Source organism: Cervus canadensis, chromosome 18, assembly GCF_019320065.1.
Source record: "Cervus canadensis isolate Bull #8, Minnesota chromosome 18, ASM1932006v1, whole genome shotgun sequence".
Taxonomy (NCBI): domain Eukaryota; kingdom Metazoa; phylum Chordata; class Mammalia; order Artiodactyla; family Cervidae; genus Cervus; species Cervus canadensis.
In genome coordinates, this window is record NC_057403.1 from 10,914,198 (window position 1) to 10,940,976 (window position 26,779).

The 26,779-nt window shown below is 40.8% G+C and overlaps 1 protein-coding gene and 1 non-coding gene across 2 annotated transcripts in view; one reads left to right on the forward strand and one right to left on the reverse strand.

Annotated features, from left to right (window-relative positions):
• The first annotated feature begins 7,765 nt into the window (after positions 1-7,765).
• The window catches only part of LOC122420722 (zinc finger protein 501-like), a 31,470-nt gene continuing 12,456 nt past the window's right edge, over positions 7,766-26,779 (forward strand). Inside the window, exons 1-2 of the mRNA XM_043436122.1 lie at positions 7,766-8,585; positions 24,183-24,273. The gene's annotated coding sequence lies outside the window, so the exon portion shown is untranslated. The remainder of the gene's footprint in view (positions 8,586-24,182; positions 24,274-26,779) is intronic.
• LOC122421870 lies at positions 23,027-23,133 on the reverse strand. The gene has a single exon (XR_006263671.1). It is a non-coding gene; the product is annotated as a U6 spliceosomal RNA (small nuclear RNA).

Consider the following 26,779-nt stretch of genomic DNA (forward strand, 5'->3'; position numbering starts at 1 on the left):
AGTACATAGGGTTGCAGAGTCAGACACAACTGAATGACTATCGCTTTCACTTTTCAAATGCAGTTGAGGGAGGTATATGGCCATAAAGGTAGGGTGTGTCAGACATGAGAGCCTGGTAAGTGGCCAAGGCTTCCAAGAGAAGAGTGAATATGAGTTGGATGCCAAGACATAGCAGTGATTGAGGCAGGATGACATGCAAACCAGAGCTATTGCTTCTTCACTTCACTAGGGACTCAACAAGATTTTGTGAGGATTTTAATGGGGTCTGGAGTGATTCATTCGGCCTGGTGGATATGGACAGAGGCAAATACTGTCATTTGTGGTAATTAGTGGGATTGGGGTGACTTGAGAAGGCTGTCATTGCTGAAGGACAGCGAGAGCTACACAGAAATGGAAGAGGGCCATGGGCATCCAAGATTGACTGGTGGGTTTGTGTGGCTTAGTCTTAGGCAAGGAGCAGCCATGCAGGAAGAGAGGCCATAGAAGGCTTAGATGTTTCCACCCTCAATGGGTGCTGTGGGAGGTCTAAGCTAGTATTGAATCCTGTCTGAATTTGCTGAGCAAACCTGGGTGCTTTCTGCAAGGTTGTATTTTAAGACCTTAAATTAAGGACTTCCCTGGTGGTCCAGTGGTTAAGAATCCACCTGCCAATGCAGGGGACACAGGTTCGATCCCTGGTCTGGGAAGATCTCACGTGCCACAAGGCACTAAGCGGGGCACCACAACTCCTGAGCCCATGTTCTAGAGCCATGAGCTGCAGCTGCTGATCCCTTGTTCAGTTATACTTCTCCTGAGAGGAGTGGGCTCACCTTGATGAGGTTCAGGGACACTTGTACCTTGATGCTGGGGAACCTTGAACTTAAAACCTTCCTGGATGAGGTCATCACACCTACCTCTGTGTCCAGAGGTATTCCCTGCTCTCTCTTTTCACCCTAGAGCCTGGTCTGCCCTTCCTACATCAGAACCACGGACAGTGTGTCCTTCCTCAAGTCCCTAAGTAGGTGCTGGGGTTGGTTGGATAAGGTGTGTGCACTGCCCTCTTCTCTCCTTGAAAAGCCCCAACTTCTGCTTCCATGAAGCCTCACAAAGAATGATTCAGGGTCAGCCATCTACTGGTCACTGTAATGGATTCTATTTTGCTTGCCCTCTGCCTGTCCTGGTGACTTTGTCCAGATCTAAAGCACTCTAGTACCCTAGATCCTATTTCTCTCTTATAGCTGACATTTCCTCATGCTTGCCCATGCCAGGATTTGCCATCATTGACATGTTTACTAATTACGTGGACCATCGTCTTTTCTTGCAAGACTCTCTGAAGTTTTCTGTAGTAGTTTTCTTTCCTGTGTACTACTGTGTGCTGAGTTATTTTGGCCTAGTACTGGCTGCACTTTGTAACGTCTTTCTCTAAGTAATTGCATCCCGTGGTTGCCATGTATATTTGCTCATCTCGGGAGTAGGATGGAGTGCATTCAGTGGTTCACAAATGACTGTTAATCCAGTCACAGCAAGATGCATCAGGAGGCTCCTGGTCTTAAATGGCATCTCGGGGAGGGCATGACATCCAGGCTGTGTTCAAATTATAGGAGAAGCTTACTGTGTTTGTTTAGTATTTTGTGCCAGTTCTAGCAGCCACACCTCATTTCTGGTGTTGCTTCCCCATTCTTGACATTTTGATGGCTTGTTTACTCTGTCTGTTCTACTCTACATCCCATGCAGGACTAATCCTCACCTCTCTGGACTCTCACCTGCTTTTCTTACTGCTCCTTCTGCAGTGCTCTCCAATGTTGACTTTTACATATTGTGTCATGAGGTGTGCACCTATCTGAATAGTCCTTGAGCACAGACTATTCTATTGCAATTGGATATTCTTGGTCTTGGACTTACCCTTCTACTCTAGTGGTCATGTGTCACCAGCAAACGGGAGCCCTCTGGAAATTACTTGCAGATAAACTGGTTGTAGGCCCTGTTCTCCTCCAGATATCCCATTCCATAGCTGTGTCCTTCACCTTGCGAGGCCTTCCCCATTCTGTGCTCTTTATTTCCTAGTACAGCAAAGCGGCCTGATCCTTAGCCTGCGTCACCTCCCTGGTCCTGTAGACAATCCCATGGACTTGAGTTTGTGTTCAGGTGGCCCTCTCCAACCATGTACTGTGGTATCTAGCATCATCTACAAGAGTGCATGATAGAAATGTACATGACTTTGCAATGTGAAGAGGCAACAGAAGTTTTCAGAAGGCAGATGGAAGAGCACAAAACAGAAATACAATGGCATTATAAATTTTAAGTTTCATTATGTGTCTAAACACACATCCATTCTTCTGGATTCCACTAAATAGTATGAAGAACAGAGAGAGAGAGAATGTCTGACATCTAGGACCTGTCTTGACTTCAGCTCAGTAACATTTCCTCATTTTGCCAGGAGCAAATCCATATGGAGAAGATTCCAAGTCTGGGAAGCCACTCTAGATGGCTCATCATTTTCCTGTGTTCCCTTTTTATGGAACCTGAATACAAGGTCACTGCATACATTTAGTAAATTATCTCTGACAAGGTGTGATCTTGGATCAGAGATAGAGAACAAACACATGGGGTAAAACAAAGGAAAGAGAAGAGGGACAGAGAGGGAAAATGAGAGAGATGAATTATGGTAGAAATGACACATAAATATCAGGAAGTGGCACAGTTCTGAAAATGAGAGACTGTTAGAGTTATATAGTTTGTGAACATGGGAAACACTATAATATTTTAGGTCAATTAATTCTTCAAGGTATAGAGAATGAGAAGCAGTTCATGAGAAAGAATAAGAAGCAAGCTATAAAGAGTGAAACTATGATCTAGACTTATGAAAATCCAGATTCTCAGACAGATGGGAAGGTATGATAAATCTTCAACAATGAAAATTTGAAATGGACATAACTGAAAGTAAGTTAACTGAGGGAAAATACATTTTCTAACACAATTGAAGTGAGATAGTTTTCAAAGGAGAATAATCAAAATAGAACTCTAATAAAGATTTATTTATATAAATCTACTCACAATTTATCCACACATCTCAGCCATGGGATAGATATCCATATATAATTGCAACTACCATTGTTTCGCACAAGTTGACTTAAATTCCAGGTTTTCCGTGTTCAATACAGTGCTTAGATTAAGCAGTAGTTTGCTTCTAAGTACATCTGATTATCTCTACTTTTGTTTATTTGAAATTAAGTGCATCATTTTGAGTAAAGTCTTTTGCTTATGTACTTTGATTTTATGGACTAATCTTTTGCTCTTCTTCTCATGATATTAACTTGGGGGCTTACTCTCTGAGTCTGTGAAGAATTGATACTGATGCTGCCCTTGTACATAGGTGTTACTTCTGCCCTCCTGACAGGGACCTCATTTGGACAGACCTATGACATAAGCCTAATATCTACCCAGTATTCTACCTGATGAATACTTAGGCAGTGATGCTTTAGATTTTCACACAAAGGCACACACATATACAACAGCCAAGTTTATAACTGTACAGCATGATTATTTACTGTTCAGTGTTTTGGTGTTCTGAGGTAGGAACTGTTGTAGAAACATAATTTGAAATAAAATGTCCTGCTAACCCAGAAAACTTCTTCACATAAAAGGAAGAGAAAGAAAACATTTTTTTTTCTGTTGAACAAGCGTTGAGGCAGAATGTGATATGCATTACAGGCAATCTAGTGAGGAGATTGTGAAGTCAGTAAGGAACCTCACCCTTTTATGTGACCATGTAGTACAATGTATTACATACAAGTCCTTGAGATAAATGAGAACTAGTTCTCCAGTAAGAGGATTTGACAGTACCATTTCTCATATCATTCATGCTAAATTTACCTTGTAATTGGAGTGACCATTGGTATTTGCTAAGTGTCTTTATCTAAAGGAAAAATACATTTCTTATACCTTTATGACAGGAGGTAGTTTTATAAATTAGAGCCAGACACCTGCTGAAGTTAGGCTCCTGCTCTTCTACAGAAACTGGAAGATAAGGGCACCCTCTTACATAATGATTGAATTTAAAAGAGCAATCTCTCAGGTCCCGGAGCAAAAGTTTTCCAGAATGCAAAGCTGGCAAAAGGCTTATATAGCTTTTAAAAACATATCATAATGGGCAAAGGAAGAAAAGACAAGTTTTCTTAAGTAAATGCCTTAAGAAAAAGTGGGTGTGGTGATGAAACTCTCCTTTTTTGCCTCAGAGAATTTATTTTTCTTTTTTTAAAATCTGTGTTTACTGTTACAAAACTCACTGTTAATTTGAACTTTAAGTTGATCTCCAAAAAATTTATTTGCATTGTCTAAGCATACTGGCTGGTTGAAGTTGCTTTCAAATGGAGAGGAAAACGTCCTAAAAATTTACTGACTTCTGGAAGCTTTTGAAGACTGGAAGAACTGAAGGGATATCAAGAATTCTGTGTGTGGGTGTGTGTAAGTAAGATAAAGCCAGGAAAGCATGTGATAACTTCTGACAGGTTTTGATGGAAACACCAAAGGAGAGAGATTTTCCGGAAGAGACATGATGTGTCACTGAGCGTTTATTCATGTAGGAGAAATGATAAGATTCCTTAAAAAATTCAATTAAAACAAATTGATTTTATTAAAAATTATTTTTTAACTCTTTTAGTTTTAAGTATTAAATAAGTATTTTTAATATAAGTAATGTTTAGCAAAATTTGATAGCCATTAGCACCTAAAAGCAACATTCCAAGACCTACCTTTTCATGTAGTCTTTATTGTCCATATTTGATAATAACTTGCCATTTATTATAAATAACATGGTGCAGTGGTAAAGAATCCACCTGCCAATGCAGGAGACATGGGTTCGATCCCTGGGTCCGGAAGATCCCCTGGATGAGGAAAGGGCAACCCACTCCAGTATTCTTGCCTGGGAAATCCCATGGACAGAGGAGCCTGGAGGGCTACAATCCATGGGGTTGCAAAGAGTCAGACATGACTGAGTGACTGAGCACACACAATTAACTTATACACAATACTTGGTCATTGAAAAATAGTCTTACCTGTGGCAAAATGTATAATTCTTCAGCTCTGTGATGTCTGCTTCACTTAAAAGTGATTGAAAAAATTGTTTTGGTCTTTTTGTATTTAATCATGTAAAATGCTTTTTAATGTGTGCAGATATGAAGCACATAATTTAATTATTTAAATATCATTTCGATCCAGAATATTTAGGTAATATGGTTGTCATTAGTGATAAATCTTGCTGAAATAAGTTACATTTATTGCCACTAATAAAACGTCATAACAGCAATACCTCCCAGAATGAGTTTTTCTTTTCAACATTCATTTATATTCCTATAGTAAATTAATACTAGATGGATTTCTTTTCCAAGATTTTAATTTGATGGTTCCCTATTATTTACAGACTCAAAGTTTTTAGTACTTGTTCAGTGACTTTGAGATCTGTCCTAATTTCAGATCCTCAGGATTATCTCTTGTTCACTTATCACATTTTTCAAAAGCATAAATACTGTGTGAACTTTTTTATGCTTATGACAGTGCGGTGACCTGGTGAGAAACCTCATCCTCTCCTGTTTCCACAATTCTACATGGTATTTATAGTGAGAAACTTGTGCTCACTTAACTATATGCCAATTAACAAATCAATCTCAAAACTCATTATTGCAGAGACTGAATATGATCTTTGGTATGATTCATTCTTAAAAATTGTTTTATGATTCTATATCTTAATAGATGTAAAAGACATCAGAAAAAAATTAAGCAATTTCCTTCACTTCTTGGATCTGACCATTCTCAATACACTTTGACCTCAGCCTCAATACTTCATTATAGGAATGAGCACAGCTCATAGTGCTTCTGTCTATTCTCTATTCTTTGCACTCTGCCTACTCTCGGTGCCCCCTTTATCTTTTCCTTAATGCTGATATTGTGTAATGACTTAAAGCGAAAAGAAGAATCACATTTTGAAGACAATGTCTTAAGGATAATTATTCTGGTCACATGCTCAGCTTAATTGTATCTCTTCTCAGACATCACTGCTAAAACTTCTCTAAGATTTTCACATTTTTAACCATCTACTGATACTTCCACTGAGACATTTCAGACACAATCTCTGAATCACTACATAGTCATTAATAGCTTTCTGTAATTTGAATTTTATAACTTTTTCTCAGGTAGTAGCAGTTTGTCATGCAGAGCAGTCTCTGTAATCCAGGGGAAATGATAACGACTTCCCAGTGATGAGATCATAGTTTCAGTTACTCCGTGCAGTTTGGGGTTCAGAACACCTTTTTCATACATGCTCCATTTGTGAACACCACACCTGTTAATCTGTATGAAATCTGCATGTCTTTCATTGTTCTGTTTTTGAGAAATAACTATCAGGCTATCCAAAAAGAAACTTAATGATAAAAATATTATATGCTTGCTAAATTAGACACAATAACTTACTATGCTGTTAGAAGTATTTTCTGAAGTGACTACAGAGATCCACCTTTGTACTCCTGCTGACCCATCTGGAATGTTTTTTCTCTTCTTCCTGACCAAACATACAGAGACTGATCAAACTGATTCTAATGCTTCATAGTGCATAGATTTAATTGCAACATGGGTAATGATTATTTTTCATTATTAGTTTATTTTTATTGAAGTATAGTTGTTTTACACCTGAAACTAATCCAGGTATATAACATAGTGATTCAGTATTTTTATAGATTATACTCCATTTAAATTTATTAAAAACAAGGCTTCCCTGGTGGTCTAGTGATTAAGAATCCTGCCTGCCAATGCAGGGGACACGAGTTCGATCCCTACTCTGGGAAGTCCCCACATGCCACAGGGCAGCTAAGCCCTGTGCCATAGAACCTGTGCTCCACAACAAAAGAAGCCAGAGCAATGAGAAGCTCGAGCACCACAACGAAGGGCAGCCCCTTCTCGCCTCAACTAGAGAAAGCCCACACACAGCAGCAAAGACCCAGCATGACCAAAAATAAATAAATCTTTAAAAAGTTATTAAAAACAAAAGCTCTATTTTCCTGTGCTGTACAACATATCCTTGTTCTTATCTTTTTATACATAGTGAAACTGAGCAGGACCCTGTGGGACCTTCCTGGGAGAGACATCCCCAACCCTCATAGCCCCTGACTCCCCCCTGCCCCACTGGGTGTGCGGCATAGCTTGTGGGATCTTAGTTCCCTGAGCAGGGATTGAACCCAGGCCCTGAGCAATGAGAGCATGGAGTCCTAACCCTTTGACTGCCAGGGAATTCCTGTCCTGACGCTTGTTTATGAAAAATTTTATCCTCCTCGGCTTACCCAGAATTCCACAAAGCAAAATGAGAGAAGTGCAAAGATGCAGAAACAAAGGAAGGCAGTCAAGTGTGACAAAATAATAGTTTAACCATAAAACAAAGTGAAAGACCTTTATAGTTCCTCCTCAGGGGCTATGGATAATATCCTGAGCTATATCCTTGAGCTATTTTGCAGTTACTAAAACCCCCACCAGGTGGAGGAAGGTAACTGCATGCTGACAACCCGCATGTAACCTCCCAGACCAATTGGAGTTAGAAAACTGATAATTAAGATTCTGAAAATATCACCATTATCTCATCATCAACCAGAGAATTGTGCTCAGGCTGATCACACATCCTGCCACCCTCTTCCTCATACTGTCTTTAAAATCCCTTCTTTGAAAGTCATTGGGGACTTCAGGTCTTTTGAGCATGAGCTGCCTGTTCTTGCTAGTTCCTGCAGTAAACCCTGTACTTACCTTTCACCACAAGGGAATATCAATGGCTTGGCTTTTCTGTGCATCAGGTGACTGGCCCAAGTTTGGTTTGGTAACAGTAGTTTGTGTCTCTTAGGCCCGTAGCCCTATTTTGCCTCTCTCCCATGAAATGTTTATTAGCTTCTGCTACCAGCGGACACATTTTGTATCTGAAGGACTAGGAATGATATGTGTATTTGGCTCTGTATCCTCTGAGAAGAAATGATACATGTGTCCTCAGGCAGCATGATGAAGTTCACAGAGACTGAACTAACATCTCCAATCTTGGGTGAATGTCTTCAGGCAACCCAACACCCCCCAGAAGTCCTGAGATCTGCCCCTTTAAGAACGAACAAGAGGCTTCTAAATCCTTGGACGGGTAGACTCCATTTCCCAGCGCCCCTCGGGTCTAAACTTGTCAGGGTGCAAAGGGGTGGTGTGCGTTACCCCAAGCGTGAGAACTACATTACCCAGAATGCTCTGCTGAGCAGCCTTGCTGAGCCAATGAAGGCTCAGAACAGAGGCGTTTCCGTGCGTGTCTCCTAGCGAGGGGCGGGACTTCTGGCGTCCTCCTCCGGGCGGTCATTTTGGCTGTTCGGGTGTGTTCATCCGGACAGAAGTTCTGGAGCCGTGAGCCGGGGCCGACGGGACAGGACCGAGAAAGCGTCGAGAGGAGTGCCGCTGCACAGAAGCGAGTCTGAGGTTCGGCCGCAGCACCGCCCGAGATGATTCGCACCAGGGCCGGTTTAAGACCCGCCGGCCCGCTCCCGGACCCACTCCGCCCAAAGGCCTGGATGGCTGCGGCCGCTCGGAGGGACCCGCCTCAGGTAAGCGCTTGTCCTCGGGCCCTTCCCGCCCTCACCCCACCAGACGCTAACGCCCGGAGTGCCCTCTTCCCTCAGCCCAGTCCCCGTTGTCCGGGACGGTGAGGCGTTAGTACACGTGCTCTTGTTTCTGACAGTGTTTGTGAATAAACATTTCAGTTTTCCAGTTTAGGCTTACTATCTGGGGTGTGATTAGATGAGGGAGAGGGATACAGGCAGAGGAACCGGCATGTACAAAGGCCTGGAGCTGCGACTGAGCTCTGGGGATTCGGGAAATCTGGGCTCCGTTGTGCCCGGTGAGGAACAAAGTTTGGGGCGGAGTTATTCCTGGAATGGCAGGCTGAGGGCTCTGCATATATTCTCAGGATTCTAAGAGCTGTGGGAAATTTTAAACCAAACTACGTTAGGTTTTCAAAAGTCTTCCAAAAGCTGTTTAACAGCCTTTGAATGAGCAGGCCGAAGGAGGAGGATGAAGACGTTGGGGCATCAGGAGGTTGAATCTTTGTTCAAGCACGCAGAGCTAGTAAGGTGAGACACTGAGGCACAAAAGTTAGGCATTCAGCCCAAGGGCCAGGCGTGCTCTCAGAGCGGCCCGAACCCCGTGAAACCTGACATTAATTATATTCATTCATCTGTAGTCTGTCTCTTAAAATATGACTGCCGAAACGTTTGTGGAACCTGTATAGGTATGTGTAGTGTGTTCCAGACTGTTACTGTTCACTTCCCCAACCCATATATTCTCTGTGTTGTGGTGCCTCGGGATCCTTTTTAATACATTTATTTATTTATTTATGGCTGTGCTGGGTCTTCCTTGCTGCGCAGGCATTTCTCTAGCTGCCGTGAGTGGGGGCTACTCTTTTCTGAGGTGTATGGGCTTTTTCATTGTGGTGATTTCTCTTGTGGAGCATGGGTTCAGTAGCTGTGGTGCATCGTCTTAGTTACTGTCACAGCTTGTGAATCTTCCCAGACCGGGGATCGAACCTGTGTCCACTGCTTTGGCAGGCAGATTCTTATACACTGCACCGCCAGGTAATTTCCTGCCCTGGGATTCTTTAAGGACCTAAGCCCAGGTCCTGAGTCTACCAAGGGTTATATAGAGGTGTTTCCATTTCTGGCACCTAATGTAAATGGATGTGGAAATGTTATCCCAGTACCAGGATGTGAAAGTGCTTAGAGGTAGAGCTGAGGTGGGATCATTAAGATCTCCTTTCCAATAGGTGGGAAGAAGGAACAAGAGGACAGAATTCAGGACTGGAACTGGTGCCTAAGCAATTGGGTATCTGTTCTGGAGGTGATAGGAAGTTTGGATAAAAAGAGGGGAATGACCTTGCCTAGCTCCATTCTTTCATTCGTTCATTCATTTATTTTTGGGGGGATGCCTCTCATTGCAGTGGCTTCTTGTAGCAGAGTGTGGGCTCTGGGTTACGTGGGTTTCAGTAGTTGGGGTACACGGGCTTAATCGTTGTGCCTCTGGGCCTAGTTGCTCCGCAGCATGTGGAATCCTCCTGAATCAGGGATTGAACCTGTGACTCCCGCATTGGCAGGCAGGTTCTTTAACACAGCCACCAGGGAAGCCCTTACCTAGCCCTTAAAATCATATGCCTGCATGCCTGCACAGTGGAGAATAGATTGTGAGACTGCGGGAAGAGAAAGGAAAACTAGTGTGGAGGCTCCTACAGTAGTCCACTTGAGGGTTTATGGAACAGAGTGGTAGCTTAGAAGTGGCTGGATTCTGGATATGTTTTTATTATGAGTTAACTGGATTTTCCAATGGGGAAGGAAAGTGTCTTTTTCTGCATGGGTGGTTATAACAAAATACCGTAAACTAAATGACTTATAAACACCAGGAGTTTATTTCTAGAGGCTGGAAGTCCAAGATCAGGGTGCCTGCATGATCAGGTTCTGTGTCTGGTGAGGGCCTGCTTCCTGGTTCCTAGAAGCCATGTTCTGTGTCCTTAGGTGGTAATGAACAGAGAGGAGCAAGCCTTCCTGACTTTTATACGGGTGTCAATGTCTTCTTTGTGGGCCCTACCTTCATGGCCTCATCTAATTTCCTCCCAAAGGTTCTTGCTCCTAATACCATAAAATTGGGAGGTTCTGTGTCAACTATGAATTGTGGGGGGACATAAACATTCACTCTCTAACAGTGAGAGAGTGAAACAGGATTCAGAGATGAACCTAGGTGGTTTTTTTTTCTTTTTTTTACGTATTTGTATGATTGACTTATATTAGTTTCAATTGTACAATATAATAATTAGATATTTTTATACAGTACAAAATGATGACGGGAAAAATTCCGTTACTGTGTTACCATACAGAGTTACTACAATATTACTGACTCTGTTCCCTATGCTGTACTCAGGGGTCCCCAACCTATGGGCTGTGGACTGCTACCTCTTGTCAGATGTGCAGCGTCATTAGATTAGAAATAAAGTGCACAATAAATGTAATGTGCATGAATCAGCCTGAAACCATCCTCCCCTGGTCTGTGAAAAATTGTTTTCCATGAAACCAGTCCCTGGTGCCAAAAAGGTGGAGGACCACTGCTTACATTCTTTATAACTGGAAGTTTGTTTTGCAGTTACCAGGAGGCTTTTGTTTGTTTGTTTGCATGTGATCTTTGTTGTGTCATGCAGGCTCATTGGATGTGGCGCAGAGTCTAGTTGTGGCGCTCGGGCTCCTGCGGAGCCTGCAGGCTTCAATAGTTGCTGCTCGCAGGCTTAGTTGCTCTGCAGCATGTGGGATCCTAGTTTCCCACCAAGGGGTCGAACCCGAGTGCCTTGCACTGCCAGGCAGGTTCTTTTTTTTTTTTTTTTCATTTATTTTTATTAGTTGGAGGCTAATACTTTTACAATATTGTAGTGGTTTTTGTCATACATTGACTTGAATCAGCCATGGATTTACATGTATTCCCCATCCTGATCCCCCCTCACACCTCCCTCTCCACCCGATTCCTCTGGGTCTTCCCAGTGCACCAGGCCCGAGCACTTGTCTCATGCATCCAGCCTGGGCTGGTGATCTGTTTTACCTTAGATAATATACATGTTTTGATACTGTTCTCTCAAAACATCCCACCCTCGCCTTCTCCCACAGAGTCCAAAAGTCTGTTCTGTACATCTGTGTCTCTTTTTCTGTTTTGCATATAGGGTTATCGTTAACCATCTTTCTAAATTCCATATATATGCGTTAGTATACTGTATTGGTCTTTATCTTTCTGGCTCACTTCACTCTGTATAATGGGCTCCAGTTTCATCCATCTCATTAGAACTGATTCAAAGGATTTCTTTTTAATGGCTGAGTAATATTCCATGGTATATATGTACCACAGCTTCCTTATCCATTCGTCTGCTGATGGGCATCTAGGTTGCTTCCATGTCCTTGCCAGGCAGATTCTTAATCTTGGGCTGCCAGGGAAGTCCCTACCATGAGGTTTTTATGTATGTATACATATACATACATATAACATTAAAATATATGTTTTATATATATATATATTATTTTAAGTTGCTGGTTTCTTCAAGTCAAATGCGTTTCCAATACCCTACATTTGTACTCTCCACTTCTCATAATTGCTGGTTTTGATACTGTATTTGTGTGTGGGTGATTTCCTACCTTGACTGTATGTTTGCCTTTACCAGTGAGCTTTCTCATTTGTAATTTTCTTGTTTCTAGCTGTGGCCTTTTCCTTCTAGAGGACTTCTTTTGGCATATGTGCTAAAGCTGATTTGGTGGTGCTGAATTCTCTTAGCTTTTGCTTGTCTGTAAAGCTTCTGACTTCTTGGTCGAAGCTAAACGAGAACCTTGCTAGGTAGAGTATTCTTGGTTGGAGGTTTTTAGCTTTTCTGCCTTGCAGAGTTTCTGCTGGAAAATCAGCTGATAACCTTATGAGAATTCCCTTGTATATACTTACTGCTTTTCCCTTGTTGCCCTTTTTTTCTTCTGGGCACACCGAGCAGCTCTCGGGTCTTAGTTTCCTGACTACAGATTAAACCTGGGCCACAGCGGAGAAAGATCTGAGTCCTAACCACTGGACTGCCAGGGAATTCCCAAGTTCTGTATATTTTAGTGATGTATGTATGATTATATGTGCTGTCAAAATATGCAGACTTGTACATTAGAGTACATTTTACAGTATATACTATAGAAAATTAAGACAAATGCCAGAGACTTTTATTATTTTAAATAGGGTTGTCATGAAAGGACTCTAATAAAAAGACATTAGAACTGGTGGTCTGGTGGCTAAGAATCCATCTTCCAACGCAGGGGATGCAGCTTTAATCTCTGGTCAGGGAACTAAGATTCCGCATGCCCCAGGACAAGTATGCCCACGTGCCACAACCAGAGAGCCCTGTGTGCTGCAATGAACAGCCCACATACCTCAACTAAGACCTGATGCAGCCAAATAAAAAATATTAAAAAGAAGAAAAAGACATTAGACCAAGTGGTCAAGTGGCTAAGCTTCCGAGCTCTCAGTGCCAGGGGCCTCGTCCGGGAACTGTCAGGCAGATTACCTCACTAGTGCCGACCTGGAGATACCAGGTTGACTGATTTAAGGTTCGGTTTCTTTAGATTTGTATTTTAGATCGAGGCTTAATTGATTAAAAACGTCGTGTTACTGTCAGGTGCACAGCAGAGCGGCTCCGTTATACATGTGCATAATGCATCCACCGTTTTCAGATGCTACCCCATACATGTCATTACAGAACACTGAGGAGAGCTCCTGTGCTACACAGTAGCTCCTTGTTGATCATCTGTTTTATTTGTAGTGTGTGTGTGTGTGCGTGCACACGCTCAGTTGTGTCCGACTCTTTGTGACCCTGTGACTGTAGCCCACCAGGCTCCTCTGTCCATGGAATTCTCCAGGCAAGAATACCGGAGTGGGTTGCCATTCTGTTCTCCATTTATTTATAGTAGTGGATATGTTAATCCCAAACTCTGGATTTGTCTACCCCGCACCTTTCCCCTTTGATAACGTAATCCTTTTCAAAGTCTGAATCTGTTTATATTTTGTAAATAAGTTTCTTTGTAACAATTTGTATCATCTTTTTAAGATTCTGTATATAAGTGATATCATATGATATTTGTCTTACTTCACTTAGTATGATAATCTCTATTATTTCATTCTCTTTTATGGTTGAGTAATATTCTATTATATATATGTATATGTGTGTGTGCGTGGCGTGTATCTGTGTGTATGTGCCACGTTTTCTTTATCCATTCCTCTGTCGATGGATATTTAAGTTGCTTCTATGCTTGGCTGTTGTAAATAGTGCTGCAGTAAACATTGGGGTGCATGGGTGCATGTATTTTTCTTGCTTGCTTTCTCTTCCTTCCTCCTTCCCATCCTCTCTTCCTCTCTTCCTGGCTTGTAGGATTTCAGTTCCCTCCAGAATTGAACCGGGCCCAGAGCAGTAAAGCCCAGAATCCTAACCACCAGGCCACTTAGGGAACTTTCTTAAGTGGCATGTATCTTTTCAAATTATAGTTTTCTCCTGTTAATATGTCCAGGAGTGGGTTTTTTAAACAACTTTAAGGAGAATACATTTTGTGAAGCAGAAGTAGTTTTCCCAAATTTACAGTCTTTAGATTTGACTTCCACAATGTTAAGGCTGTTGGAGATATTTCATTTTTCCTGAACACAAACTACAGTTCAATTTTAGATGGATGCACTATCATCTCCTTGGTGTATCATAGCAGTTTGCAGCAGATGTCGTAATTCTTATTTGTAACTGAAACTCTCCTTATACCACAACCACCAATTAGGTGAGTGGAATTGGATCCTACCCCAGTGACTGTAGGCACAGTTTCATGCGCTCGTCATTGACTCCCTGGAGCATATGCTGGTTTAGAGAGAAAATTTTCAGAATCACTGGCTAGGGTCTCAGATAGGTTCTCTGCTCTTTAGAGATGTGAAGTCCTGGGTGGATCATCACTGCTCTAAGATGTCACCGTTTCCCATTGGCCAAAAAGATTCCACATGGAGATTTCCTTTTTAGCCTTACCACCTTCACTTAGTTGAGGAACGTTCAGAAAATCTAGGACATCTTTCCCTGAACTGCCTTAGTAATTGTAAATATTTCAGTACTTTGAGGTAAGAGAACTCAGATCTGTCATTTAAAACTTCCAAAACCCTGTTCAACTGAACTCCTGTGCACGTGTTGTCCCTGGGCCAGCAACCTTTTCCATTTCCTGTTATTTTCCTCTCCAGATTGCAGTTCTTGGCTCAATCTCTTTATTAAACTTTCAGCAGGGCCAGCAAATCTTAATTGTTACTTCATTAAGTTCCCTGGTGTGACTTCCTCCTCTGTTGATATTCAGCTCCTGCCACCCACAGAAAGAGCAGAGCTCACCATGTGAAAACAGTCTGCTTCCTAACCTAAAACAAATCAATTTAACTCGAATGCCAGCTAAGGGCCATGCCCCCGTGTCTTAATTTGTCTGCGGACTGGTTCTTGATCAAATCTCATGACTGGTGACCTCTTACTGCTCTCTCTTTCAGTCTCTTTTTAAACTAACATTATAAACACTTATTCCTTCTAAAAGTTTTTCCTCCGTTAGTGATCCAGTGCATTTCTTGTTCTATTGTCTCTGTCATCTTTTACAACTGAACTTTTATTTATTTTTAATATTTAATTTATTTTTCTGTGTCTGGTCTTAGTTTTGGCATGAAAACTCTCAGTTCCAGCATGTGGGATTCAGTTTCTGGATCAGGATTGAACCTGGACTCCCTGCATTGCGAGCGTGTAGTCTTAACCACTGGACCACCAGGACCCTAGAACTGAACTCTTAGAGCATTGTTTTTTTTCTCTCCTGATTACGCTGACTATATAGCTCTACTTTTTGAAGTTTTGTGTATTAGCCTCACAGCTCCATTGTCACTAACAAAGTCCTAAATCCAATGGTAACTTTAAGATTTTGTTTAAATTTCCTCTCAGAAGATTTTGCCGCAGTTGACATTTTTATTCTTTTTTTTTTATTTTTGAACTTTTTATTTTTGACTATGCTAGATCTTCATTGCTGCGGGCTTTCTCTAGTTGCGGTTCATGGACTTCTTGTTGCAGTGGCTTCTCTTGTTGTGGTGCACAGGCTTAATTGTTCCATGGCATGTGTTCCATGTTCCATGGTCTTCCTAGACCAGAGGTTGAACCAGTGTCTCCTCCATTGCAAGATGGATTCTTAACCACTGGACCACCAGGGAAGTCCCATGCATATTAAAAAAAAAAAAAATAGTAATGCTTTATTGAGGTGCTATTCACATGACATGGAAATACCATGACAGGTATATGGGGTACATGTATCCTTTGGAACCATGGTTTTCTCCAGATATATGCCTGAGTGGGATTGCTGGATCATAATGTAAGGAACCTCCATACTGTTTTCTAAAGTGGCTGTACCAATCTATCAGGTTGGCCAAAAAGTTCTTTGGGGTTTTGCTGTATGATCTTAGGGAAAACCCAGATAAACTTTTTGGCTAACATATACCTTCCCACCAACAGTGTAGGAGGCTTCAACAGCAGTCTAAGTTTGATGACCTGATGGTAATACAAGTGAAAACTTGTTGAGAACTATGAAATAATCCACATAGTTGGGTCTTCTCTTCCCCACTTTGCACCTCTACCGGCATGACTGACTTACTTCTCTGTCTTAACCTCTCCTGAGGTTGAAGGGATTCAGTATGTTTAACTTTGCTAAGGAAAACTGATGAACAGTATAATAATATTAGGGCTTCCCAGGTAGCTCAGTGGGTAAAGAATCTGCCTGCAGTGCAGGAGACACAGGAGATGCAGGTTCGATCCCTGGGTCGGGAAGATTCCTGGGAGGAGGGCATGGCAACCCACTCCAGTATTCTTGCCTGGAGAATCCCATGGACAGAGGAGCCTGCCCAGCTACAGTCCATAGGGTCGCAAAGAGCTGGACATGACTGAAGCAGTTAACTGAGCACAGTATGATAATATTAGGAGAATCCAGTGTACTGGTATCTGAACATGACATTTGTTGAGATATGATACACTTCAGAATAAAAGGGTAGCATATAGCAAATGGAAAACAAGCTCAACATGTTTGATTACTAATATAAAAATTTTGTAAGTAATATTACAGAATCTTAAAAAATCCTGGAAAAGTGGACACTGTAATAGGAAAAAAGAAAAAACCCACAAGAAGTCATCATATAGCTACAAATGAACTGACTGACAGCCAAAATAATTTCGTTTACAATCCTGCTCTATTTCCCTCAGCAGTTTGCTTATCTTGAGGCAAACTCCAGAAGCCATATCACTACCTCTAAGTTCAAATAAGGGAATTCCCTGGTGGGCCAGTGGTTAGGACTCCATGATTTCACTGCTGAGGGTGTGGGTTCAGTCCCTGGTCAGGGAGCTAAGATCCTGCGAGCCATGAGGTATGGCCAAAAAGAAAAAAAAAAAAAAAAAATTAAGTATCTGTAATAGGCTAGGACTTTTTTTGTTTGTTTAATTGTAGTATCTTTATCATATGTAACTATAAACAGTTTCTCCATATTATGCAGTACCAAACAGTATTCAAATTTACCAGGGTATTTTATTTTATTTTCAATATTTATGTTATTTCTCTATTTAGTTTTGGCTGTGACAGGCCTTAGTTGCAGCGTGTAGGCTGTTCATCACAGACTTTTCTTTAGTTGTGGTGCAAGGGCTCAGTAGATGTGGCACTTGGGCTTACTTCCCCTGTGGCATGTAGGTTCTTAGTTTCCTCAAACCTAGGTTCCCTGTTTGGGGAGGCAGTCTTTTTCCTTTTTTTAAAGAAGGCATATTTTTAACTATTGGGTCGCCAGGGAAGTCTCTAGATTTTTTTTTTTTTTTTAATATTTATTTATTTGGCTTCACTGGGTCTTGGGGCATGTGGAATCTAGTTCCTTGACTAGGGATCAAACCTGAGGCTCAAGCACAGAGTCTTGGCCACTGAACCACCAGGGAAGTCCTGCCAATAATGATTTTTGCCTGTACCATCAATATAGGTGATGGTTCTACCCTCCGTTTTCCTTTATTAGGTGGAATGTGTTTTTTACAAACAAGAAAGTTATTGGAGAAGAAGTTCAGATAGAAAAAGATGCAAAAATATCTTGTTTTTTATTTCTCCTTTCCCATGTGATGATTCGGTCCTTTGCCTTTCTCCAAAATGAGGTTTTGGGGGTTTTTTTCATAGTAGTAGTAATTAATAGTCAATGTAAAGGAGTTTTACAGATTTATAGTTTGTAGATACAGTTGACCCTTAAACTGCAGGGGTTATGGGTGCCAACCCCCTACACAATCACAAATTTGCATATAACTTTTGATTCCCCCAAACATAATTACTAATAGTCTACTGTTGACCAGCATATATATTCTATTTTATATGTATTTTATACTTATAGGTAGAGAAAAGAAAATGCTCTTGAGAAAATCAGAAGGAAATGAAAATACATTTACAGTATTGTAACATATTTATGCATGGCCACCAGGCACGTGAAAAGAGGCTCAACATTGTTAATCATTCAGTTCAGTTCAGTTCAGTTGCTCAGTCGTGTCCGACTCTTTGCGACCCCATGAATCGCAGCACGCCAGGCCTCCCTGTCCATCACTAACTCCCAGAGTTTACTCAGACTCATGCCCATCGAGTTGGTGATGCCATCCAGCCATCTCATCCTCTGTCGTCCCCTTCTCCTTCTGCCCCTGATCCCTCCCAGCATCAGGGTCTTTTCCAATGAGTCAACTCTTCGCATGAGGTGGCCAAAGTATTGGAGTTTCAGCTTCAGCGTCAGTCCTTCCAATGAACACCCAGGATTGATCTCCTTTAGGATGGACTGGTTGGATCTCCTTGCAGTCCAAGGGACTCTCAAGAGTCTTCTCCACCACAGTTCAAAAGCATCCATTTTTCGGCGCTCAGCTTTCTTCACAGTCCAACTCTCACATCCGTACATGACCACTGGAAAAACCATAGCCTTGATCAGACGGACCTTTGTTGGCAAAGTAATGTCTCTGCTTTTTAATATGCTATCTAGGTTGGTCATAGCTTTCCTTCCAAGGAATAAGCATCTTTTAATTTTGTGGCTGCAGTCACCATCTGCAGTGATTTTGGAGCCCCCAAAATAAAGAGAAAGGCAGATCAAAACCACAGTGATATCACTTCACAGCTGTCAGATGGTTGTCATCAAAAATACCACAAATAACAAGGATGTGAAAAAAGAGAGAAAGCCCTCCTACACTATTAATGGGAATGTAAATTGCTGCAGCCACTGTGAATAGGAATATGGAGGTTCCTTAAAAGAACTAAAACTAGAACTACCATAGAATTCAGCATTTCCAGCCTTGGGTATTTATTTAAAAAAAAACAAAAACACCACTGATTTGAAAAGATACATGCACCCCAATGTTCATAGCAGCATTATTTACAATAGCCAAGAAAAATATGGGAGGAACCTATGATGATCAACAGATGAATGAATAAAGATGTGGGATATCTATCTATAAATGCATATATCTTCTATATATGTATTATATATACTGTGTGCATATATTTAATGGAATAGAATACTATGCAGCCATCAAAAGTATGAAAATTTTCCACATGCAACGTGGGTGGACTTGGAGGATATTATGCTTAGTGAAACAATTCAAAGAGAAAGACAAACACTGTATGATATCACTTTTATGTGGAATCTAAACAAAGAAAACAAATTGGTGAAGATAACAAAAAGAAATAGATTCACAATATAGAGAACAAACTAGTGGTTACTCGCGAGGAGAAGGGATATGATAGAAGTAGCATACTTAGAGGTACAAACTACGAGGTGTAAAATAAGCTACAAGCATATATTGTACACAGAGAGTATAGTCAGTATGTTATAACTGTAAATCAAGTGTAAACTTTAAAAAGTGTCAGTCTCTATGTTGTACACCTGAAACTTATATAATGTTGTAAATCAACTCTACCTTAATTTTAAAATAAGATGTGAAAAAATTCATATTTACAGGTATAATGATTCACGTGTTAATAATGAAGCAGCAATATGATTGGTCCATGGTAGCCTGGCTTATGCACTAATGAATGGTTGGTTATAAGAGTTTTTCCTGATTTTCATGTTTTATTCATGGTTATCCTTAAATTAAGGGTGAGCATGTACAAATTAAAGCATAGGAGTAAAAAATGGTAATAGATTCCTGGTTTAATTAATACGGTTTGCTGCAATGGATTTGAGAGTTTTTGTTGAAATATGTTAAAATGAATTAAGCTTAATAAGAACTTTTTAGTTTGATATTGTTTTATTGTCATCATGACCAGTTTTGCCTCATTAACATTTTAATTTATGGCTGCATTGGCTAATAGAGATGTATTCCTTCATGTGATTGTTTATTCAGAAAACATTTTATCATGATATCCTATTTAAGTAGTTATTTTGCTTATGTTGTGGTTGCTAGTTTTTGTTGCAGACTATTCCAGTTCAAGAATGGGAACTATTTATAAAGATATGGCAATTCCTAACATTGAAAATGTCTGAATTGCCTTTTTTTGTAGCAAGTATTAAGACTAAAGGGATTATTCTGTTTTCTTAATTTCATTTTCTTTTTTAAATTTATTTGTAATTGGAGGATAATTGCTTTACAATATTGTGTTTGTTTCTGCCATACAGCAACGTGGATCAGCCAGTTTCTGTCTGACTTTTAAAGTTTTTTCATTTCTCAAAAAATGTTTCTGTATGGTACCAATCCTTCTTCCACTGTTTGTGTTTGCCCTAATTTCAGTGCCCATATCATACAAGGCCCATCTTATAAAAGAAGTCAGAAGCAGTCTTGAATAATCAGAACCCTTCCGCTGGATTGTCTAAGTTCATTTTGTTTTCTGGCACTGGTGCATTGACATCATCTTCCTCATCTATCACAAGTTCAGAAGCACTCATCTCCATCGAGTTGTCTACTGCTCATTCCTCTGGTATGGTGTCAGTTAGCTCTTGAATTTCTTCAAGATCCATGTCTTGAAACCCTTCACCTTCCCACCTGCCCCCCTCCCCTGGCCCCCATACCTACAGTCTCTTTCATGATTTTCTTGACTGCCTTTGTTTTAAATCCTGTGAAGTCATCTGGACACATTTTTCTCCAGTAGGAATTTATTGTTTCAGACTTTATGGCTTTCACAGCTTTTTCTATAACAAGAGCAACTTAAGTATAATCCTTCCTGACTTTTGTGGTGATTTCTTGATCAGAATCCTCATCTATCTGTAGCACTGATAATCTTTCCATAAAGTGCTGTATGTAATGGGCCTTACAAGAACTGTAAAAGGCAGTTCTTTACTTGCAGTATACTGATTTCAGGGACAAAGCAGCAATGGAACCAATTCAGAAAAATGGTTCTTCTTGTCCAGTCCTTCTTGTATAACCAAAGACTGGTGTTTATCTTTTCCCAGGGGTTAGCAGCTTTGTAGTTAGGGGAGTCCTAATTATCAACTAGACTGCATTTGCACAACATGGTCAGGGGCTTTGGTGTAGTCAGTAAAGCAGAGGTAGATGTTTTTCGAAACTCTTGTTTTTTCTATGATCCAACAGATGTTGGCAATTTGATCTCTGGTTCCTCTACCTTTTCTAAATCCATCTTGAACATCTGGAAGTTCTCATTCCACATACTGTTGAAGCCTAACTTGGAGAATTTTGAGCATTACTTTGTATTGTGTGAGCTGAGTGCAATCGTTCAGTAGTTTGAACATTCTTTGGCATTAACTTTCTTTGGGATTGGAATGAAAACTGACCTTTTCCAGTCTTGTGGCCACTGCTGAATTTTCTAAATTTGCTGGCATATTGAGTTCGACACTTTCACAGTATCATCTTTTAGGATTTGAATAGCTCAACTGGAATTCCATCACTTCCACTAGCTTTGTTCGTACTGATGCTGCCTAAGGCCCACTTGACTTCACATTCCAGGACGTCTGTCTCTAGGTTAGTGATCACACCATCATGATTATCTGGGTCATGAAGATCTTTTTTGTATAGTTCTTCTGTATATTCTTGCCACCTCTTCTTAATATCTTCTGCTTCTGTTAGGTCCATACCATTTTTGTCCTTTATTGTGCCCATCTTTGCATGAAATGTTCCCTTGGTATCTCTGGTTTTCTTGAAGAGATCTCTAGTCTTTCCCATTCTGTTGTTTTCCTCTGTTGCTTTGCATTGATCGCTAAGGAAGGCTTTCTTATCTCTCCTTGCTATTCTTCGGAACTCTGCATTCAATTGGGGTATCTTTCCTGTCCTGCTTTGCCTTTTGCTTCTCTTCTTTTCCCAGCTGTTTGTAAGGCCTCATCAGACAACCATTTTGCCTTTTGCATTTCTTTTTCTTGGAGATCGTCTTGATCACTGCCTCCTGTACAGGGTCACGAACCTCCGTCCATAGTTCTTCAGACACTCCATCTACCAGATCTAATCCCTTGAATCTATTTGTCACTTCTACTGTATAATCATAAGGGATTTGATTTAGGTCATACCTGAATGGTCTAGTGGTTTTCCCTACTTTCTTCAATTTAAGTCTGAATTTGGCAATAAGGAGTTCATGATCTGAGCCACAGTAAGCTCCCGGTCTTGTTTTTGCTGACTGTATAGAGCTTCTGCATCTTCGCCTGCAAAGAATATAATCAATATGATTTTGGTATTGACCATCTGGTGATGTCCATGTGTAGAATCTTCTCTTGTGTTGTTGGAAGAGGGTGTTTGTAATGACCAGTGCATTCTCTTGGCAAAACTCGGTTGGTCTTTGCCCTGCTTCATTTTGTACTCCAAGGCCAGCCTTGCCTGTTACTCCATGTATCTCTTGACTTCCTACTTTTGCATTCCAGTCCCCTATGATGAAAAGGACATCTTTTTTTGGTGGATGGTAGAATTAGCCTGTCCTTTTCTGCCTTAAATCCTGATGCTCACTTCTCCTCTTTACTAATAAATGTTTTTTGTGGTATTGCTATATGATATTCTTTTATTTTGTTTTTTTTTTTAGTTTAACTTTTTTTTTTCATTTATTTTTATTCGTTGGAAGCTAATTACTTTACAATATTGTAGTGGTTTTTGCCATACATTGACATGAATCAGCCATGGATTTACATGTGTTCCCCATCCCGATCCCCCCTCCCGCCTCCCTCTCCATCCCATCCCTCTGGGTCTTCCCAGTGCACCAGCCCTGAGCACCCGTCTCATGCATCCAACCTGGGCTGGTGATCTGTTTCACTGTTCCAATGCTGTTCTCTCTGAACATCCCACCCTCACCTTCTCCCACAGAGTCTAAAAGTCTGTTCTGTACATCTGTGTCTTCTTTTTCTGTTTTGCACATAGGGTTATCGTTACCCTCTTTTTAAATTCCATATATATGCATTAGTATGCTGTATTGGTCTTTATCTTTCTGGCTTACTTCACTCTGTATAATGGGCTCCAGTTTCATCCATCTCATTAGAACTGATTCAAAAAAATATGGAACGCTTCACGAATTTGCGTGTCATCCTTGCGCAGGGGCCATGCTAATCTTCTCTGTATCGTTCCAATTTTAGTATATGTGCTGCCGAAGTGAGCACTGATATTCTTAAATATATAGTAAGAATGTACATATTCTTATTGTTGATATTCTGGATATGATATTCTTTCTTGTAAGAGTAGGTAAGAATATGTATTAGATATTCTTATTAAGATATCTGTCTTTAAGATATTCTGAATATGGTATTCTTACTTTTTCTAGAATGTAAGATTATGATCTGAAGGCTCAGCAGTAGAGAAAATTTATTGATCATGTCCACAACTACCTAATGTTCATTATGAGGATGCAGCATGATTTATTTAGTCTCTCAGTGATAGATGCGAGGTTGATTATTCTTTGTTACTATAAAACAGTCTATACCAAATAGCTTTGTTATTATAAAAGATTGCTCTTATTATTAAATTAAAATGATTTGTTATGTGACTAAGTTAATTTTCTGGCATTAGAATTACCCACTATCTTTCTTTGTCACCCGATTCCTCTGATTCAAATACAATCAGTCTCTAACATACTTTATAAATTGATGGAGTAGTTTCTACTAACTTTAATTTGGCTATTATCTTCACTCAGACTGAGTTGGGATCCTTGGAAATTCCTCACTCTTTATAACTTTGTAATTCCAATTTGGGCATGAGATGAGACATCTTTGGATCACTTGGTCTTTGCTAACAAGTTGGTCTTTTCTTTAAAGGGATCATCTGGTTGCAGCTTTTGCATTGAATGAAACTGGATGTAAACACGGAAAGAATATGGGACTTTCTCCCAGCATGACTTGCCTCCTGAGTAGTTTTTAGGCCATTAAGCTTTGTCTGCATACCTCTTTGGGATCAAAGTCTTAGCTCCATCCACTGGGTACTCTGACTTCTGCTGTTTCCTAGACTGGATCCTGAAACTCCTGGTATAGATTGATGTTCCTGTTAGCGTGGTGAGGAGCAGAAACAGAAATATGGGGTGTGGGTATGTATGCATATCTTCCTGGGACTTTCCAGATAGACTGAGAGGAAGTATTGTCAGTGTCTGTGATATTGATGTAGTGTGTTTGGACCTTGTCGTCTGGGCTAATGCCTCCATTGTCTTTGTTCTTTACAGGTACAAGCAGTAAGTCCAGTACATTCTCAGCAGTAGACTTTCTTCTGGACCTGCCTATGAAGTCAGAGCCACATGTACCATCCTGATCCTGGTAAGCATGTTTGGCTTTTTTTTACTTATTCACTTCTATCTTTCTCCTTTGGATGACTCTGATTGTAAACCCAAGCCACTGGCCGACAAAAACCTTTCTTGTGTCTTTATGTTTCTCAACGTTTTGTCACTTTGTTCTGATTATCAGTGACAGCTCTGTCTCTATGTTCTGATTTGTCTGCTGGGTAGGGAGAACCTCTTTTTCCAAATATGGCATCTGGGCTCAGAAAGTTCCCTCTAGGATATTCAGTCATGTATTTAATAAACTTTCCTTTTATGTTTATAATCTTGTGAACTATGCCAGTTAATCTGTTGGGAATTTTACATTGACTATTGAAAAACAGTTGAAGTGACTCAGTAGTTGTAGGCTACAAAAGAATCTGTTTCAGGAAGGGAGACCCCTTCCATGGCCTAAGAGTGGGCTCTTGTCTAACACTCAGAAATGAATTGTGTGAGGAGACACATGTGCAGGAGACTTTATTGGGAAGGGGCGCCCTGGCCGAGAGCAGGAGGGCAGGGGAACCCAGGGGGACTGCTCTGCCACATGGCTCACAGTCTCAGGTGTTCTGGTGATGGCGTTAGCGTCTGGTATGGCTCTGGCCAGTCATCTCGCCTGGCCCGTAGCCTGACTCAGGGGCCTTCCTGGTGGCACGAGCATCTCTCAGCTGAGGTGGGTTCCATTGAGAAGGTCTTTGAAGGGTTGGTCGTCTCCTCCCTCTTTTGCCCTTCCCTAATTCTCCTCGTTAGTTTTTGGGTTAGTTTTGTCCTGCAGTACACGTTCCTTTTCAAGACTTCCTCTTGTGAGACAACTCAGGTAAGCAGGCCTGGCCAAGGCAGGTGGTTTTGGTCTACAGTTCCCTAGCAAAAACTGTTGTGTAAATAATTATTCCTCCTAAAGGAGATCAGTCCTGGGTGTTCATTGGAAGGACTGATGTTGAAACTGAAACTCCAATGCTTTGGCCACTTGATGCAAAGAGCTGACTCAATGAAAAGACCCTGATGCTGGCAAAGATTGAGGGCAGGAGGAAAAGGGGACGACTGAGGATGAGATGGTTGGATGGCATCACCGACTCGATGGACATGGGTTTGGGTGAACTCCAGGAGTTGGTGATGGACAGGAAGGCCTGGTGTGCTGCAGTTCATGGAGTCGCAAAGAGTCGGACATGACTGAGCGACTGAACTGAACTGAACTGAAATAGTTATTCAGAGATGTTGCTCTGAAATTAAATAACGTACAACTTTTTCAGATTTGGGGAGTTTGATGGTTGAAATCCCATGCTGCTTTGAATTTTTTTTAATAACCCCAGTTTTCTAATCATTAAGGAAAGAGGCCTGAATCTACTACATCATCTTTTTTTTTGGTAATTGGAGGGTGATCGCCGTACAGTGTCGTGATGGTTTCTGCTGTATAAGAAAGTGAATCAGCAATACGAATACATACATCCTCCCCACCTCCCCAAGTCATCATGGAGCACCGAGCTGAGCTCTCTGTGGTGTGCCGCAAGTTCCCACTAGCTCTCTGTTTTACACATGTAGTGTATTTATGTCAAATGTAATCTCCCAATTCATCCTATCTCTCCCCTTCCCCTCCGCTCATGTCCATTCGTCCATTCTCTGTGACTGCATCTCTGTGCCCTGGCAGAAGGTTCACCTGTACCATTTTTCTAGATTCCACATACTTATGATAATTGTCTTTCTGACTTCACTCAGTATGACAGACTGTAGGTCCATCTACCTCTCTACAGATGATCCAGTTTTGTTCCTTTTTATGGCTAAGTAAATACTCCATTGTGTTTATCCAGTTCATCTGTCGATGGACATCTATAGGTTGTTTCCATGTCCAGGATATTGTAAATAGTGCTTCAATGAACATTATCATATATATATATGTATGTATGTATGTATGTATGTATGTATGTATCTTTTTGAATTAAGGTGTTTTTCAGCGTATATGCCCAGGATTGCTGGGTCATAGTGGTAGTTCTATTTTTAGTTTTTCAAGGAACCTCCATGCTGTTCTCTATAGTGACTATATCAATTTACACTCCCACTAACAGTGCAAGAACCCTTTTCTTCACATTCTCTCCAGCACTTACTGTTTGAGGATTTCTTGATGATGGCCATTGTGATTGATGTGAGGTGATACCTCATTGTAGTTTTGATTTTCATTTCACTAATAATTAGTGATTTGGAGTATTTTTTCATGTGCTTCTTAGCCATCTGTATGTCTTCTTTCAAGAAATGTCTATTTAGTTCTTCTGCCCATTTGTTTGACTTTTGATTTTGAGCTGCATGAGCTGTTTATATATTTTGGTTTGTTTTGTTTCTTCATGTTGGGTCCTAGTTGCAGCACATGGGATCTTCATTGCATCATGCTGGATCTTTTGATGTGGCACACATGTCTAGTTGTGGCACGTGGGCTTAGTGGTTGTGGTACTGACTGGGCTTAGTTGCTCTGCAGCATGTGGGGTCTTAGTTCCCCAACTGAGGATTGAACCCACGTCCCC